This window comes from Leptopilina heterotoma, unplaced genomic scaffold (genome assembly GCF_015476425.1).
Source record: "Leptopilina heterotoma isolate Lh14 unplaced genomic scaffold, ASM1547642v1 Lhet_42, whole genome shotgun sequence".
NCBI classification, from domain to species: domain Eukaryota; kingdom Metazoa; phylum Arthropoda; class Insecta; order Hymenoptera; family Figitidae; genus Leptopilina; species Leptopilina heterotoma.
In genome coordinates this window covers 3,694,361-3,715,097 of record NW_025111078.1, presented here as the reverse complement: position 1 = coordinate 3,715,097, position 20,737 = coordinate 3,694,361, and the positions used below count along the sequence as shown (strand labels likewise).

The window sequence follows — 20,737 nt, the reverse complement described above, 5'->3', positions numbered from 1 at the left end:
ATTTTGCTTTATACAGAAATTTAAATTCTGATGACAAAAAAATTCGTAGCAGTTTTTTTTTGGTACTTTTTACGTCGTAGCAAGCAAGAAAGTATAAGAAATATTTTATCCCTCCGAGCATGTAAATGTCACTGGTTTATTAGATGATGTTATTCAGTGAAAAAGCTTTTCCCTGCTAACCTGTGGAAGATACTAAAAACACCATGAAAGTATTCTTTCATCTTTGTGGAGTAAAATCAGCGAACCTTTTTTTTTTGTCGAAGAAGAAAAAGGTTTATCCCTTTGTTCGGTTTACAACACGCATCAAAATCACCTCCACCTCCTTTTTTTTTCTTTTGACTTACCCTTTTTTTCACATAAATTAGCATTTTCATTGCGGTTTTACGCTCAGCTTAGTAAATTATCAAACGAATTACTTACGGTTCTGATGAAAGTGTTTCTTGCGTGTATGACGCTTAGTCGACCCTAACGATCTTAATAATCGCCTATCGCGGATGAAGTGTCTTCGCCTTACGCTCTACTTCTCAATAACATACCCTTGCTTATACCCTCCTCACAATACTGATTTTAAAAATAAATTGGATAGAAAGTTAAAATATTTTTTATTTAAATAATATAATAATTTAGGACATACTAAAGAAACACTCAAATATTTAAGTTTAAAAAATTTATTAGAATGTTGACTAATGTTTTAAACATTTGGAACTAGTTAAATAAAACGTTACAAAATTTTGACAAGTACGAAAAGTAGGGTACATTTTAGTACCTTTTGTACAGTATTTTCTAAATAAAATTCGATTGTATTAATTATAAATCTTTTTTTATCTGAAGATGATCTGAAGATTGATTAAAGTTGCAGACAGCCTAGCGTCGTGTTAGCGGAAATAACAATAACCTTCGTGGTTATTTATGCTCGAGAAGTAAACAACAACAATGTCAATAAATATAAGAGTATTGAGTTTTCATATAATTAATATATAAATTCTAGTATATAATAATTTTACACTCGATGTAGTACTTAAGGAAACATTGATTTGTTTATCGATGATAAAAATAATAAATGCAAAATAAATTTTGTGGTATGATGATAATGATAATGATTACAAATGAAGCTTGAAAGTGACTAACACGTATACGTTACTTTCAAACGGTAAATCTTTAATTATTTATCGGAGCATGGAAGGTGTTTTCAGCTCACTGATCACCGAGGGTAATCATCTATAAGTAGAATAGTACAACGATGTTTACACTGTGAAATACCATGTAGTTTTCTGCTTAAGCTTTTGCAAAAGGTGTAAAGCCTTTTGAGGCACTGAACCATGAGCCAACTTCAGTGTGTTCGACCGTATATATGTGTGCTGAGGTTCATCATATTTCTGGAGTGAGTGAGACATAATGCACGGCTGAGATCTTCTGACCACGAGACTCAAAGGACTGTTAACAATCTTTCACAGGAGTGGATCCTTTTATTTTTAAAATTCCTGATTGCCCTCACTCAGAGGATCCTTACAGTATGGCTAAATGCAGCTTATTTATTTATTTCTTTTTTTTTGTAAACTAAACTTAGAAATCTACAATATACAAACTTCTGAATCTACTTTTGAATCTTTACTTGTTTCTAAAGCATTTTTCATCCTGAATCAAATTCGATTGTATAAATTAAAAATTACAACTTATGTGAAATTTGTTAAATTTATCGTATGCAAGAAAATAAAGGTTGATTGATTATAAAATTATTCTTGAAAATTTAATTGTCTTTCCTTTCCGTTAGTCGAACTGTAGTGCTTCAGAATGAGAAGCTTCTATTTTCCATCCTCCAGGATAAATAAAATTCGATTGTGTAAATTACAAAAATCTTTTTTTTAGAAAACTTTAATGTTAGGGCATTACGTCTTTCTTTCATGGGGGGTAAGAAGCAACTGAGCCTTTCGTTACATTCTTTGAACTTGTGGTCTAGTCATCGTCAACTCTGCATTTTGAAGGATCAGCTACCTGACATGAAGATTTCCAGGAAAGTCAAAATAGGAATCACGTTATGTGCTTCAAATCACAATTGCCGAATCTTTCGGGGTCCTATTGTTATTGAGAATAATATATGTAGAATGATTTTAGTACGTAAGGACTCTGATGCTTCTCAGCAGGTTAACTCTCATTTATCTAGGATGTTCTTGAAAAGGATCTTCTAAAGTAAAGGTGGGAATTTAGCCATCAGTTATGTAAAAAAAATCGATAAATTTTAGTTTAAGGTGTAATGCCATTATGAAAATAATATTTGCTCGAAGTGCATGAATGTCCAGTGAAAATATATAAATAGATGAAAGTCTTTCTCCGATAATCTAGGATCACCTGATATCTGAGCCTAGGATTTTGGCACAGTTCCAGATAGTGGACAGAGACGATGCAGGGAATATGTATGGTAGACCACGTATGTCAGTTGATACCTCATCCCCTAAGGAGTTGCTCGGTGAAAGTATCAGGGAGATATTGGAAAAACTAGTTCTCGAAGAAGTCTTTCTGTCGCTCAACAGGCAACATTTCGTCACTTTTCAAACATTCTACTGACAATCAGTCTACTATTCTTGTTTGTCAATGGCAATTCGAACCTTTAAAACAAAATGACCATTATCCGAAAATATAATAAAACTATAAATATGTAAATGATTTTTAAAGAGGTGACATAAAAGATGTTTAAGAACGCAAATAAATTAAGAGGATGATATTCTTTTCTTGTGCAATTTGTCATTGTATAAAATAAATAGCGTGAGATATAAATTCACCTTATCTCTTTGCTGGTCTGATGCTGTTTTGTATATCTGTCCTAGAAGATTCACGATGTCAAGCAAAATGCATGGAAATAAAGAGATAGAGTACAAAGAAACCATTTCAACAAACATTTCCACACTTTAGCACCTATTAAAAAGAAATAACCATTCAATCCTTATATTTCCGTATATAGGGGTTGTACTAGTTTCTCTGACATTTAGTAGCTTTGCTTTCTTTTTTTACTTTAGAAATAAAACAAAGCAAAATTTTCTAAAATTAAAATTATATCCTGGACTTTCTCTTTATATGTCCGGCAATAAATATCCTCACAATAACATAAAAAACAAAGTGACAAAACATGTAGAAGTGTTGAGAAAAATGTTATCTTTGCTTTCTTTTATTTTACGGTTCTCTCGATATTGTACACTTCTGATTCAGGTCAACAGTCGATTTACGTATGCAGATTCAACTTTGCAAATTCTCTGATCCTACAATTACCTGTGATGGGCTACTGTTTTTTTTTACCATTGTTTTATGTTCTTGGCGGTAACCCAATAAACGAATAGATGAAATCCCGAATCACTTTTACAACCCCTCTTTCGAATCGAATTACTTCTCTTTTTTCAAGTTCTTTTCTGATAAAGCGTTTTTCTCCAAACATCACGAATAGAGGTATCTCTAGTTCTCGAAGCTGTCGTTTAATTGTGATTGATTTCCGGAAAATTTTTGCCTGCTTCTCTGATTTCCTCAAATATCCTTTTCGGTTCTGGGAAACACGTTTTGACTTTTGATAATCAGTTATGTAATTATTGATTTTAAGATTACAATTTGCATCTTTCGGGATGGATAAAATTCTATTGTATAAATAACAAATTTTTTTTTAATTTGAATGAATTTGAATTCATCTTGCATCCATGGAGAGTAACCTAACTGAGGTCGAAGCAATGACGTTGTCTAGCGGAAACCGAGTATGGAGTAGATTCCTTCGAATTGTTTTCGGGACAGACAAAGTGGAAGGTCCGGAGTCCAGGTGGCGAATTATTGATTTGATGTTGAAGTCGAAATAATGCAGTCCTTAGCAAATAGAAATGTGCCTCGTATTAGAAATGATCAACTTGATTAAATTCTTTTTGAATTAACTTGACTGAGACTTGAAGAATGCACTTGGTACTTGAAGAGATTTTTGGAACTGGAGTCGTAGAATAAACTCGATGACAATACACAACTTGTTAACTTGGTCGCGGTTTCTGGACTAACGAAGAACGTGGGTTTCTGATTCAAGGGTGACTTCTGGACTGATACGAAGATAGCGCGAAGTGGTGACTTGTGTCTAGTTAAGTTGAAGGCTCTTCCTGGACTAGCGAATTCGGCAGGGGTGCCTCCCTTTATACTATTCCTTTGCAAAGGGAATTGACGTCACACTACCCACTTTTATTGCTTTTTGGGTCAGGACTCATTTTATTGATTAAAGTTTTGCGCCCTGTATTCAGCATATACCCAGTGGAAGGGTAGTCAATTTTTGACGACCGCATACACATAGGAAGAGTTTGTAAGACAGTGGACAGATCCGCTGCGTGCTGTAGGTACTGTGCGCAGCTTATCTTAATTTCGCAGCCAAAACTAGTTCTTCTTCACGGAAAACTATGATGACATGGTCAATATAAGTTACGTCGCTAGCAAAATTAGATACCGAGCATTCAGGACAGCCCTTGCGGAAGCCAAGAAGACTCCAGCATGGACCATGAACATATAGGTCAAGAAAGATTGGCAACAGCATGGGTCGCCTAGTTCCAAGGATCTATTTTCTACAAAGTGTGAATTCTAACAGTCGTCCCGTAAGAAAGAAAGAATGATTTTTCGTGGATCTACCAGAACAAGAGTGGTCACCCCTCTATATAGATTATAATGAAAGATTAATGGACCATGAATTAGGTTAAAAATTTTACACTTTGGAATAAAAAAATTTATATATTTGAGCTTAAGAGATACGCATCAGTGAATAAATAGTTCACATACTCATGTGGGAAATAGCATTTTTGATAGCTTTTGTGAGAAATTGATTTCATAACGTCATTCAGTTGATGTATGCCCTTTAGGGAGTTTGGTACTCCACAGCGTCACACCTCCTGCATTTTGAACACGTTTAACAAATTCGAAACATATTGATCAAATAGAGAAATCATAGGTGTTATTTTTGCACATTTGAACCCATGTAAAAGAGGAAGTTTCGCATTCTTAAAGTTTTTATATTTTTCTTTGGTAAAGACTCGCCGTGAGTTTCATTCCACTATTTATTTTCCGTATTACAATTATCAGATCGTAAGATTGGAGAGGGTCCAGAAGAGGTTTTTGCGATTTGCAGCTGAACAGCTAGGTATACCTTAGGATTTTTTAAGTCATGACTACAATGAGTTGCGTTCTATAATAAGGTATGTACCTTCCACGCAGAGTAAATTTATAAAATTGTGTTTACAATCTTTTTACAATATTCTAAATGGTGTTATTGATTGTCATGATGGGTAAGAACTAACTGAGTGTTATAATTTAAGGCGAGAACTTGGTTAATTTTAATAATTGCTTTATAAATTTAGGAGGAATGGTAGAATTACAGGGACTTTCTTTCTTCAGGTAATGCTACTTCTATTTTAGTCGGTGTAATAAATATATCAAGAAATTCTTCTTTCCTAACAGAATATCTGGTATTCAAGATATCCTACGAACGTCCTAAAGATATTAGGAAATTGTTTCCTAACTATATCTGATAATTAGGATGTCCTAGGACAATCTACCCTCTGGTTACGGAAACGTCTTTGTTCTAGAAACGTTTTTAGAATGTTTCATGTCCTTCACATATGGTCTTAAAAACGTTATATGTTCTAAAAACGTTTTTAGAACATTGGGCGTTCTTAAGCCGTTATGCAGTGGACATGAAGCGTTCTAAAAAAGTTTTAGCAACGTTTCTAGAACAAAGACGTTTCCGTGCCCAGAGGGTACGAGATCCTAATTACCGGACATGACTAGGACGTCGGTAGGGTATCCTGGAATATCCGTTAATGTTAGGGTAAGCAAAAAATAATAGTCATACTATATTGAAGAACATTCGATTGTATAAATTACAAAAATCTTTTTTATTTTATTAATATTAAATCCCTAACTGGTAATGAGTACCAAAATTACAATAAATCGAGTATTTGTATTTGGTTGAAAGTTATTACTTATGGTTTCTAGGGTTGGAAGAGACAAATTTAGTCTGTTGATATACAATCAGGACTTTTAGAATTTCCTCAAGTTTCTCCTTTTTGTTAATTGTACTTGTCAGTGTTAAATATCGTAACAGAAGGTATTTTAAAGAGTTTTTTTTGTTATAAAATGGGTGAAAATTCAGAAAGAAAAGAATCTCCTATGAAGCAATTGTTTCTGGGTTTACTCAAGCGATGAAACAACTCGAGAGTCTCTCTAACACAAGGGATGATTCTCAACAAGCCGACACTCCCCGTCTCTCTCTCTCACTCCTTTTTTTCTTTAAAAAAAGGGGTCGTGTGGTGCTCGCATTAACACCCCCTTGAGCATGCGGATGCGTGCCTATTACACGCTTGACGAAGCGGTGACGCGCCTCCAAGAACTAATGAAGACAGCGCTAGTAAAAGCGCGCAATCGGAAGTACAAAGCGGCATCCCATCAGTTCCGATTCCTTTGGACAATAGCGTAAGGGTTAATGCTTGTTGGTAGAGTGAGGGTGGGAAGGGGGGGGGGTCACTTGTGGCCGGCAAAGGGGGTGGCAAAAGGCGCTGCCAGCGGCGACGTCGGCCACCCGTGGGTTTCGTTGCGGCTTCGGTGTGAGGGGGCGTAAGGGGAGTTCTGGTATATTTGCGCAGGGCCATCCAATAGGGCGCAGTATCGTCGCGACGCCCGTCGCGTTCATACGTCGGCTTTTGCATCCCCCGCGTTTCTCTCATTCTCTCGTTGTCGTCGTCGCCGTTATCGTCGTTATTCTCATCGCGAGTGTGTGCTTTTCTTAGAGTGCTTCGAATATATATATATATATATACACATAGCATTCAATTTCAAATGCTACTGAACTGAATGGAGACATTCGTTTCCTTTCCACGGAAAAGCATCAATCACTTCCGCTAATCCATTCTTGAATTTTGTCGTATTCATCTTCTTCTTAAACGAAAATTCTCTTGTGATTGGGCCAAAAAGTGAGTAATACCAGAGAGTCAAAACTCTTCATACATATATCATATACTCTCCCACACAGAACCTTTTCACGCTTGTCAGATGATCAGAAATTCTGGCAGATGTTCCCGCTCACGCTTTGAATAATTTCTTACCATAGTTTTATTAATATTTACACAAAAAAAAATCACCCCTTATTTTCATTTGAAAAAAAAATTATTAATTATTTCTTTCCTATCAAAGTAAATAAAGCAAAAAAGTTTACAAACCTATAATAAAGATGATCATATTATGAAAAGTTATCTATCAAATCTTATTACTTTTCTCAGTCTATTCAATCGTTTCATTTAATCATTCCAGATAATATTAACCATATCTGTTAAGTATATCGTAGAGTTTGAAAAAATCATAAAAAAAAGATGAAATTTTCACAAAGTGTGTTAGGTGAGAAAGTATATATAGAGAGAGGGGCGCAAAAACTCAGGGAAAAAAAAGAGGGTCACAAAAGCGAGGAAACTTTTAACCGAAAAGAGGAAAGAAAGTTTTTACAGAACAGAACTTGAGAAATAACATTAGGGGCAATTGTGTGTGTGTGTGTGTGTGTGTAGTAAATAGGGAGAGTGGGGGGGAGGTGTAATTTCAGATCTTGATGAGATGAAAAATTCAATTATGAATTTTCATTTACTAGAAAAAATGATTTTTCAAAACGAATTCAATTAAACGAAATTTCTGTTAAATATTCAAAGACGTAAATGAATTATTTTAGAGTAAATTAAGGAATTTTTGATACTCTACATTTCAAAATAAACATTTTAGAAGAAATTTTCAATACTTTATAGCAGAAATTTCTACAGCTGAATTTATTTAGCTTCTAAATTCAAAAAGCAGAAAATAGTATTAGTATTCATTTCTTTTCGAAATTTCACCTTCATTCATGATTTATTATTAAATAAAAATTCTTATATGACAAATCAGAAATTTTAAAGCTTAAACGAAATCAAGGTGTTTTATTTAAATTGATCAAAAAACTATGTTTCGTTAAATTTTTTAAATAAATAGTATTTACCAATGCATTTTTAAAATTTATTTTTGAGATTTGATCAGTAAAAATTTTAACACTATATAGTGTATGATATATCTGATATGATTCTGTTTTTTTAATTAAAGCTTTTTAATTGGAACATAAAATTGAAAGTCTAACATTTTTTTCAATAATTATTTTTTAAAAAAGGATACAATTTTTTTGTTTATTTCATATTCATTTCTCGATGAAGTATTTCTTTCTATTTTTATATTTTTTACAAAATATTAAATAACTAGAACAGAAAATTCTTAATCATAATTGGATAATTTATAAATAAAATTATATAAACTTTCATTTTATTTTCTTTCAATTTGTTTGTTTTCCTTAATATTTAACCCCATATTTGAGAATGACGATAAATTTAGATTATTAGAAGAAAATTAGTCGTAAAGTTTCATGAAAAGAATCTGACCTAATATTTGATTTCACGTATAGAGCAAAAATTCCACTTAAATGAAATACCAGGTTAAACGAAATTTGCACTAATAATGGATTAACTTCATTAACAGAATTATCATTTTTAATATGCATATGAAAAAAGTTGCAGTAGAAAGGTATTAAAATGCTATTTGCTAAATGATACTATATTATAATTTATAATACTTATAATTTCCATTATCTTAAATTGAACATTACATATTTCATTATTTGAAGATTCAGAATCTGTGAACAAGACAAAAAATTTTTTTTTAATTATATAAATATTTTCTTATTAGGTTTTATTATTAGGTTCCTTAAATTTTCTGTAAGTACTATAAAAATTTACTTTTAGGTGTCTTTTACTGTTGCTATAATTTTTAACAATATTGAAGTACATTTCTGTTTCATTATAGAATTATGGACAATATTATTGCCAGGCAAATCAATATTTACTTTATCTCTATCACAATATTAACTTTAGTATTGTCTTGCTATTCTTTCTAAGGTAAATTTCATGCTTGATTAAATAAATTATATTAATTTTATTTTCTTTTGGCTAATAATAACATTTCGGAAAAATAAATTTTTTCTAAACAATATTATTTGAAATTAAATAATAAATTCAAATTTGTAATTCTTCTCTCTTGAATGATATTCGATTGTGTACAGATTAAGTTTTAATAAATTACATTAATAAACATAAATAAATTAATAAATTACATTCGATTGTGTGAATTTACAAATTCTTTTAAAATTTTAATAAAGTTTTAATAAACATAGAGAACTTGTGTTGTTAAGAATTAGAAAAATTAAAAGTGTACCTAATCATTAAGATTCAATTTTTAGTAAACATGAATTACAATTAATTTTCTAATGTACCTTGTAAATTATTAAAAACTGTTTGATAGCTTAAGCATAATGAGGGTAAAGAATAGTGTAAATATGTCAAAGGTAAAAAAGAAAGGATGGAAAGAATTAATATCAATCTTCTCATTATCATGTATCTTAAATTATTCATGAGTAAAAATTCAAAATTTCAAAACTTTAACAATAAGTTTTATGTAAAAAAAAATTTTTTAATTTGCATTTTTTACTTTACATAATGAAGTTAATTATTTATTTTAAACTACAAATGTTAGAATGACGTTTGGAACAACAGATGGATTTTAAAATTTTAACATGTCATTGTCGCAATTCTGCTTGGTTTTTTAAAAAAGTAAAATCCACATTTTACGTGCTCGCGGCTATGTAAAAAGTTTCATTTCAAATCTGTTATGTGCTTTTATATGTATGTAAAAAGTTTAGTGCCGCTTGGAACGCTTCTACTTATAATTAAACCCTCTCGATTTGCAACTCTGAATTGTTCACCAAAAAACGTTTGTAGCTTCTTTTCAGACTGTTTTTAATTTTCCTTCACTGGAGATTCATCTCGAATATGTATTATAAAAGCGTGAAAAGCTCTCGAGCAACTCAACTATTGAATTTAAAACACAATTTCATCAACAAAAAATGTATTTTTTTGGAGTAAATTTAAATAGTGATAAGTACATGAGAATTGAGGAATAATTAAGAATTTTTGAATATTAAATGTTTCTTGTAAATAAATATTAGCATTCTAGTTATAGGGATTGAAATATTTTTAGTTGGTGGCTTAGTTGAAAATGAAACAACTCGACTTTATTAAAACCTCATTTCAAAGTGTGTTTCATTCTAATTTCTTTAGGGAACTTTAGGGAAAGTTTCATAATCGAAAGTTTTCCACTTGATCTTTGTCTCAACTGTACCAGACAAATAAGAATGAAATTACTGTCAAATTAGAGAATAAATATATCTTTATTAAGATGTTAATTACCCTTTCTTGAAATTGTAATTAATTTTTTGAAAATAATTATAGAAAAGTAGTCATTTACTTCTATAAAGTTTTGATGACGATAATTATTTTAATAATAATAGTTTTCTGGTCTTCCTTGGCTATCAATTAAATGGTTTTATAGAAAAAATATTCGTTTTGTAGGGACTTTGGATTCTTTTCGATATTGTTAGTCTATGGTTTGGAAACTCCAGACTGAATCTGATCTCTACTATTATTTCTTATCTCGCGATATTCTCCAGCCAGCGTCTTTAGCACATTGAAGTCGTTTGTCTCAGTTATCAGTTTCCTGATGCTGCTCCTATGCCTTGCGATAATACGTTGGGAGGATCTTTAAAACGTCTTTTATCGTTTGGTACACTTTTATTTGAACGTTGCAATACCTCAAGTTGGCACTTTTTTTTATCGTGCCTTTTATAATTTCTAAACAGAAATAATGAAACCATTTTATTATGATACCATTTTATTATTATGATGTATCTTCTACTATATTATTGAAGACATTGCAAATTAAGAATAATGTAAAATTTTTTACTGCGCTTCTTTATTTGCTATTAGATGTGGTCCAGACAAGCACTTCTAATTTAAATGATTCTGTAGAACATGATACTCTTCTTGAAAATGCTTCTGAATACGATAGGTAGAATGACAAGTGTAAACATGTTGATCAGAGTCGACGAAGGAAAGTCGTATGCTGACGTGCTGAGCAAACAATTCAAGAAAGTTAATCCAGACGTCAGTCACACGAGAGCTGTAAGAGCAAAGGCTAGCAGGAAAGTACACCTCCTGATTAAAATCGTAGGTGACTCTATCAAGATGGCTTTTACTACCTAGGTCACGAACACTAGTATGGGAAAGGTGCAATTGGTAAATGAAAAACAGTTTGTCTAACTCTGATAAAAGAAGTCCAGGAACAGAAGTAGAAAAGTTGCTAGTTCGGGCTTCTCGATAAGCCAGAATGATAATGGATGAAAGAGAAGTCAATGTTAGATGGTAAGGATCTAGACTATATTAAAACTTAAAATGTTTTTGTAATTTACACAATCGAATGTTACTAAGAAAGAAAAAATCTTTTTTCCCCAAAAAAAATTGATCCTCCCAACATTCCAGAATTTAAAATTCGTAACAGTTCCAAGAGAGCTAGGATCATAATCTTCAACCACATTTCTAACTTTTCTCCTAAAAAAATAATTAATAAAAATAATAGTTAAGGAAATGTTGAATTTGTACAAAAGAGAATTTTAAATACACCTCTCAGTATATATATATGGTCAACACTTTTCAGTTATATATAAACTTGATATTGTCTCTGTTTAATATTTACATAGGCTTTGAAACTACAAGCCTTTTGTCACAGTCCGACAACCATTACTCGGTCCTGACACGTTCTTCATCCCCTTGATTTCCTGAAAATATAATAAGCCATTAATGCACCTCGAACATGCAATCGTATCATTGTTACTTATACTCTCCGCATATCCATTTAACTTTCTTGATGAATTAACTTATAACATAATTCTATAAAGAATTTTCCACTTGTCAATATATGTAAATTTAAATCCATCAATTATTTACTAGTCATTAGGTTATTGAGTTATAAAGTATAGACATGAGAAAATTTCAAGTTAAAATTCCCTGAAAGTATAAAGTTTTTAGAACATAGTATCAGAAGTTAAGAACTATTTCTTTAACATCGGCTATAAATTATTGTGGAAAAAAATTGTAAATTTTCTTTTTATAGTTTTAAAGGAACTTTTATTATTATATTTAATTTTTAATATAGGTTTAAAAAAGGTAAAATTAAATTGAAATTTATAGAAAAAAAGAGACGTTTATTAGGTATAGAAATAAGAACTAAGTTTTTTTAAATGTTAACCAATTACTAACCATAGGGAAAAGAAGTAAGCACTTTTAAAACTTTAATAAATGGTTCATTGTGGACTTTTAATAAATGGTTATGTATCATTGTCGTCCAAAATTCTCTGTGAGAAAGAATCGCCTAGGCTTTTTTTTTGTAGAAAATTAATGTATCGCAGCATATGTACATTCCCGTCAGGCCAGTGAATAATTTCGGTCGTTTTAACAACACTTTGCGGCTTGTTAAAAAGTTTACGTTTGCAATTATAATATGAATAACATTTCATAATGTAAAATTTAATTCAAAAACTGTAGTATTTTACATATATGCGGTATCTAATGTATTTTTGTAAAACAAATTTTAACTAAACTTTATACACGTACGTTCCGGTGCTGTACAAGTTGTGGTAAAAGGGATGAGACGTTTTTTAAAAAAAAGTTGTTCAGAAATATAAAATATAAATAAATTAATATTAATTAAATTTCTTAACGTCTTCTATCTTGAATTAGATTCGATTGTGTAAATTACAAATACTTTTTATGTTTTAATAAAGTTTAGATTCTCACCATTAATTAATCTTCCTACCGTCTTCTCTCTTGAATAATATTCGATTGTGTAAATTACAAATACTTTTTGTTTTAATAAAATTTGGACTCTTACCATTAATTAAACTTCTTAACGTCTTGTCTCTTGAATAACATTCGATTGTGTAAATTACAAACTCCTTTTATGTTGCACCTTGCATCTTCCACCTACAATTAAATTCAATTAACAAATTATAAATAATTTCAAAACTTCGAAATTTGAAAAGAAGACATAAAAGTTGTGTATTACTCTCAAAAGAATCTATTACGAAAATGATGAAAACAAAAATTATGTTTTACAATTAAGACTTACCTGCCATGGGCTCGAGATGCCTCACTTACTGAATACGAATGTTTGAATGCTTGTGCCACTGACTTGCACTTAGTACCAAGCTGCTTACAATTAGTGCGGCATTACGATTGGATCTGAATTAATACAAGTGCTTCTGTTTAATTATTGTTGTCATTAACCATACAAACACCAATTTTATCTCGAACATTTTAATTTAACCACAGCATGAATATTTTAATCCTTAATGAAATAATGACAAATGCATTTACTCGTTTATTTAACTACCCCAAATTTTATTATAATTAATTATAATATTTGCGCGATTGGAAAAATATTTTTTCTTTATTAAACCATAAGAATGTACCTATTTGTAATTTAAAAATTTTTTTGCGATAAAAATTCAAGTTATAAATTAAATTGAAGAGACGATAAATTGAAAAAAAGTAACCGTAAAATTATGTTTGTAAATTAGATATATATCTCTAAGAAGACGATGAAAGTGGAAGATGAATGGATCTTCTGAATCAGATGCTTTTTAAAGAGGGAGAGTAAATGATGATGATGGAGAATTTATTTAAGGGAGTCTGTCTACTCTCGCCTGTGAATAATCGATTAATTTTTATATTTTACTACCCCTATATAATCAATTATTCAATTTTTGCATGTCAATATAGATATAATGCGATTAAAATACAAAATAACTTTTTTTTAAATCTTTTTAACCCTATAAGATTTCGTCTGCTAGAGTAAGCAAAATAATCAGTTTCGTTCGATTGTATAAATTACAAAATTGCTTTTTATTCTAAGGAAGCAGATTTTTTTTAAGTAACTTCAGAATATTTTTTTGTTCAATCGTCTAGTTTTATAATTTCTATTATAGTAATATTAAACTTAACGTATAATTCCTTGACGACTTGAACATATATATATATATATTAACTTGTTCAGAACAAGTAAGTCATTAAAGTGATCAAATTAAACTAATTGCACTTGACGATCACTAAGAGAAGCGAGAGAAAAGCCGTCCAATAATTGAATTTAAAGTTTTATTTGATTCCACAAGTTTCTATACTTACAAATCAATTACTATTGGAAAAAAATTCCCTCCACATTTTTATATATTCGCATTCTCGAATTTCAAATTAACTATATATATTATACAAAAAAACTTGAAATTACATATAATGGAAACAGAATATAGAAGTTTGTCAAAGTTTCATTATACGGAAAACTATTTGATTATATGAATAATTAGTAATTTATTCGATAAATATTTGTCATTGTAATAAATAGGGGAAATTTAATTCATTGTCAATTTCACATAATTATTATATACATACAACATATTGTTCCATTTATTTTGTTTTCAGTTGCCATTGATTTACCTAAATGCTAATTTTTAATGAGATTCACATTTTAATTTGACTGATGAGTAATTTAGTTTAATCAATATTTTTTTTTTTTAAATGACCTTTTTAAGTTAATTATTTTCTATTGTAATTAATTTAACTATTCACGTACAATTGAAATGTTATTAGTGCTACATGGGAAATATGTTTGTAAAAAATTTTTAAACACTGAACACTGCCCCAATTTCATTGTTATTTCCATAAAAGTCATTATATACTCTCTTTCCTATTATTTTTCGATGGATATAAATAAAAGCTGTTTTAATATGTTCTCATGTTTTTCGTTTTATTGATTTAAAAAATATATAATTTGTTGAAAACAGAGAAAAATTTTCACAATATGAATGAATTTATGTTGAAATTAAAACGAAAATAATTCTATCTGACGATTCGGATGAGAGTTTTTTCTTGAATGGAAAATAAAAAACAGAAGAGTGAAAAGTAAGTCAATTCACTGGTATTGATATAACGATTGTAAATTTTAGACGACTTTGAGATTTCAGTTGAAACTAGTTTCGTGTTTCGTTTAGGATGGTTGAGACTGACAAATGCGAATGAAGCATTTATATAGATATAGTGCCAAGTTTGTATATTTTATTTACGCAAGAAGTAACTCTTTCACATATACATATATAAAAATTGAAAGCATGACACGAAACCAGCTTCGGAGTTACTTAAATTCCAGTTGAAATATCTGGATACGTTTTTACATAATATACTACAGGATTGAAATTTTTTAAATTAAATATTTCATTTCTAAGCTTGAAATAAAAAAAAAGCTCTGCATATTGAAAATACATACTAAAAGAATGCAAATCCTCATCTCAAAAAAAAAAAAATAAATAAAAAAACAGAACCTTGGGTTTGACATCGATTTTCCTTTGCCCTATACTTTGGACATTGGCTATATCATGCGCATGACTTCCGCTTTCCACTACAAAATTGTGTTTTTCACAATTCAGTTTTCAACACTCGACTGTGTATTTTTTTTTAAAAAAAAGAAAGCTTATACTTTTCACCCTGTGTACTTGCAAAAAGATGTTTTGTTCTCGAGTTCTTTTCAACGATTTCAATGTAACTGCTTCTGGCATTTGCGCCCCGAATCAAATGAAAGACATGATGAAAACTGAGACGAGTTCTAATTATTAAAAATTTTAGCCTAAAATGTTTCTAATTTTCTTCTGGAGGAAAATAATTTTATAATCTGTATAATGTTAGGAAAAAAAACTTAGTAGATTCTAGTGTTCTACTCAATTACATTTAATTACTATTCAGGAGCTTTAAAATCTAACGAAACTTAAGTATTTAACATTTTCTTTCTTAAGTATTCTATAAATTTTAAATCCTTCACTTGAATATTAGAACTTACCAATATCTAACATCGTCCTTCATGAATAAAATTCGATTATCTTGTTACCAAACTTCAAGAATACATTCATAACAAGAAAGATGAATTGTAGTGGTAAACTTTTTCAAAATCTGAATATTCCTGGCTAAACGAACAAAATATGTATGTTTCGGGACAACATTTAACCTCCTTGTTTGGCACAACTGGCGCTTGCAATTAAGGCAGCGTTTCGCCTATAACTGCAACAACCTCTGTGCCCTAAGTTGCCACCTAAATATTACAAGTGTCGATTCTGGAACTGCTGACCTATTTTCTGAAACAAAAAGAATTTTTTCCCAAATTGACAAATAGGAAAAGTTTTTCTTAACTTAGCAAGGAATTTAATCTAAAATTAAATTTTTCCCTATCAGAAAAGTGGCATTTTGATACGTAAATCATCCCCTCTTTATGAAATATTTGTTTTGAGAATAAACACTTAGAATAATATTTATTTATCTATTTATAATTGAAAACTCAGAGCAAATTGAACAGAAATGGCTCCAATGCTGACAGTTTCTGTTTTTAGAATCGTCTAAAATAAGCTGAATGTATGCAATCGATTTTATCACTATACGATTTTAAACTGTTAAAAATAATGTTTCTGCATATTGTATATGGCAAAATTTGAAATATGTGAGGGAAATTGAGAAAACAGTTTACTGGAGTGCAAGAAAAAAAAGCAGTAGAAAAAAAGTTAAAGGAGTAAAAATGAAAATTAGTATTTAGAGATGTTTTATTGACAAAAAAATTAACCCTATATTAACAACTGTAAAATTTATTTATAAATGAGTGAAAATTAAATCTTAAGTATCACGTCCTAACAGTAATTCTATTTACATTATTGTCAGCATTACAAGCTTTATTTAGAATGAAAGTCGATAAAGCTTCTTTAAATACTCTTTTCTTCCTACTTTCCTCTTTTAAAACAACTACTGTGAAAAAAATGCATTTTCTCCTGTAATTGAATTTATTCTCTATTGCGACGCTTTAATAGTTTAAATGTTAAATACTTGAATTCCATAAAAGGCAAATGATCTTATTAAATTTCTCTCGAGAACCAGATACAAGTTAATGTTGTATAACTTTGACATAAAAAGCATTCACATATACAGAAAGGGCTTTCACATGTACGCACTAAATGCATTCACATATGCATAAAACGCATTCACATTTACTTTTGCGCAAAACTCATTCGCATATATATACAAAATACTTTCACATATACATAAAACACGTTCACATATACAGAAAACACATTCACATATGCTTAAAACGCATTCACATTTACTTTTGCGCAAAACTCATTCACATATACACAAAAGACTTTCACATATACATAAAACAGGTTCACATATACAGAAAACACATTCACATATGCTTAAATAGCATTCACATTTACTTTTGCGCAAAACGCATTCACATATACACAAAATACTTTCACATATACATAAAACAGGTTTACATATACAGAAAATGCATTCACATGTGCATAAAACGCTCTCATATATACAAAACACTTACACATATACACAAAACATTTTCACATATACACAAAACACTTTCACATATGCATGAAAAGCATTCATATATACACAAAACACTTTCACATGTACATAAAACGGATAAACATTGACAAAACACATTCACATATTCGCAAAACACATTCACATATACATAAAACACATTCACATTTACATAAAACACATTCACATTTACACAAAACACATTCACATATACATAAAACACATTCACATTCATGTATGCGCAAAACGCTAAACGTCCCACGAAAGTAAGATATATGTGGACTTTTTGGATCATCTCTTGAGAAAGCCAAAAAAAGCTCCTCGCAAGGATGAAAAAATTAAAAAAATAATTTCATCTTTTGTCATTGAATAAAATTCGATTGTATAAATTACAAATACATTAATAATAAAATTACCATAAAATTGAAAAAAAATAAACAAATTGATCATAAATCTCTCACTATAAACCGATACGAAGTGTATGAAAAATTTGCACCACCTGTAGAATAATAATATATGCAAATATTATAGTTCAATGAATTGAATATCTATTTGATAAAAAGTAGTCTCATAAATTTTCCACATAAAAGTTAAAAAGTTATGAAACAACTTTTACTTTCTTTGTGGCTTAAAGTAAAGTTGTTTATGTTGCATTTTATGACTCTTTCTCGACGAATATATATATATATATATATATATATAAAAAAAGAATCTGAGAATAAACTTTTTCATAAGGGTAAACTTCAGTTATGTTATTAAATTTTCTAAAGCGAAATACCTTCAAGTTATTTTACTTTTTCTTTATTCTAAAGAAGAATAAAGTACATTAATTAAATTAAAAGAAAAAAAAATATTATAAAATACAGCAGGTTACATTGAAAATGAAAAAAAAAAAAAAAATTTTTACCTTTCATCTTGAAAAGTTTGAAGTCACTGAACGAATTTAAAACAGGGATGAAATGAAACAGATTTAATTGGAAGAACTTGAAGACCCCCTTCGCGTAATGAAAATGCAATAGTAAATTTCACTTGCAAACTTGGACAAACAACTTCTTTCATTTAATTAATAAAATTAATGAAACTTGATTGTATATATAGTTTTGTATGCGGATAGTGTAATTTGAAAAAAAAAATTATGAAAATTTCCAAGTATTTCTGGATATAATACCTGTCAATTTGTAACTGACTCGTGTTAAATTTAATATGAATTTGCATTCATTTTATTGTGAATTATCAGCAGGGAATACAAAGAAAACATGTTCACTGAAATGAAAATTTGCAATTTTACTTGTTTGAATAAAAAGCAGAAACATAAAAAAAAATGTGAGATTAAATCGTTAAAAATTTGCTCCTGGCAAAATTCACTTGAATCTGACTTTTCATTGTTTATATGTATAGCTAATTCTGGCAGTGTAGCATTTGCGTGTCAGGCTACCTAGCTATCGTGAATATGAATCTCTAGGGTGAAAGAAAATCGCTTTTTTTTAAAAATGTATGAAAAAAAAACATTATTTGATTAAAATTCATTATCAATTTTAATTATTATTAATTATTAAAAGGAGTTTAAAATTGTGTTTTTTTTAAGCAAACATGAATTAAAGTCATAATCTTTAAAGTTTGAACCTTCTTTTAGATTGCTTATAAATAATTTTTATCCTAACTTCTATAGAAGTTTCAAGAATTTGATTAAATTACAAATTCTTTTATATTATAAAAATGTATATTTTAAATGTATGTACTATGTATCTATATTGTATATACATTTTTAAAAAATGATTCAAATTTTATGGAAATTTGACAAAGTGGTTTAATCATGAATATTAAATTTATTTAAATATTAATTAAGCGATGTTTAGTGAGGGAAGCAAAAATATTTTCAATTAAAATTTATTTATTGTTGAATACTTTGTCGTAGGCGATAGGCTTTTATCAATTTTCATGCATCATATTATAACAATATTCGATCCCAGTATATATATATATATAGAAACTAATAATTATAAATTTTATTTTAAACGCTACAATGGATTTTGATCGAATGTTATTGATATATTCTAGGTATAAATTTCAATGAACTTTTGTTGCCACAAGCTGAGGTAGAAATTTAATAATCAATTATTGTTGAATTTTACTTTTTTGAAAATAATACAACAGTGTATTTATTAATTGATACATCTCGCTAGTTGGGAATTAATATTAATATTAAAACAGCAGCATATAATAATTTTATCTATAATATCGAATACAAATAAATTATTATGAAATATCTAATTATATTAAAATTATAATAGTAATTAATGAATAAATATAAAATATGCTATACGTTTGATACAAATGCAATTTGAAGAAGTTTAGAGATACGGGAATTTTCGAGAAGCAATAAGTTCATATTCTCTAATCGATTGGAAAGCTCAATTAGAAGATGTGTACTTTCTCTTAAGTTGTGGAAAAGCTAACTTAAGCGGTTTAGGTTTAGGTTTGTTACGATGTTCTAGACAAAGTAGAAATTCTCCTAATAGCTGTTGTAATAGAATGGATTCTATATCAATAAGTGTCTTAATGATAGTATTTTCACTTTAGGAATTTTGTTTGTTTAATGCAACATTTTTAATTTATGAACTTCTAATTACATGTAATACTTTTCACTATGAAAAAATTTATGAAAATTTTAATTAATTATGTTAACATTTAGTTGTTTTATTTTAATTGTTTTAATTCTGAATTGATGCAATTAAAGATTGACAATGCTGTCAAAGTGGAATTTTCTACAGGTGTTTGGACCAATTTGCATTGCTCCCTAGGGGTCTTCCTGTTGCATAGTTTCGTTGCTTGAACTTTTGGTGTTCTTGCAAAGCTTTCAACTTTCCACCCTGACAACGTCAGTCAGAAATGAAAATTTGATACTTTAAATTACTTAAATAATATTTTCTAATTATTAGCAAACATTAAATCTAAATAAATTTAAGTAACTAGGTCTTACAATCCTATATCTTCTTTTATGAATAATATTCGATTGTGTTAATTACAATAACCATTTTCAAATTTAAATGAATCTTGAGTTTGTGATGTTACCATCTAGGACGTTCCATACTAAATAAGATTCGACAGTACAAATTAACTATCAAACATCAAAACTGAATAAACTTCAGTACTAGGTCTTACCATCCGGCATCTTCCTGCATGAATAATAATATTCGATTGTATAAATTACAAAACTTTTAAATCTACATAAACTTAAATATCTAAATAAGTTTTAGTGATAGATTATCCATTTGTCAAAAACGATAATTTTAATTATTTGAGATGATCGCAATGATTACAATAATGCTTTACCAAATGTTACCCAGATTAGTCAAATTGGAAGCAAT

General features: G+C 29.4%; 1 long non-coding RNA gene across 1 annotated transcript in view; it reads left to right on the top strand.

Moving 5' to 3' along the window:
* The first annotated feature begins 6,672 nt into the window (after positions 1-6,672).
* LOC122506462 overlaps positions 6,673-20,737 on the top strand; it is a 43,987-nt gene continuing 29,922 nt past the window's right edge. Inside the window, exon 1 of the long non-coding RNA XR_006302006.1 lies at positions 6,673-6,965. This is a non-coding gene — a long non-coding RNA (uncharacterized LOC122506462). The remainder of the gene's footprint in view (positions 6,966-20,737) is intronic.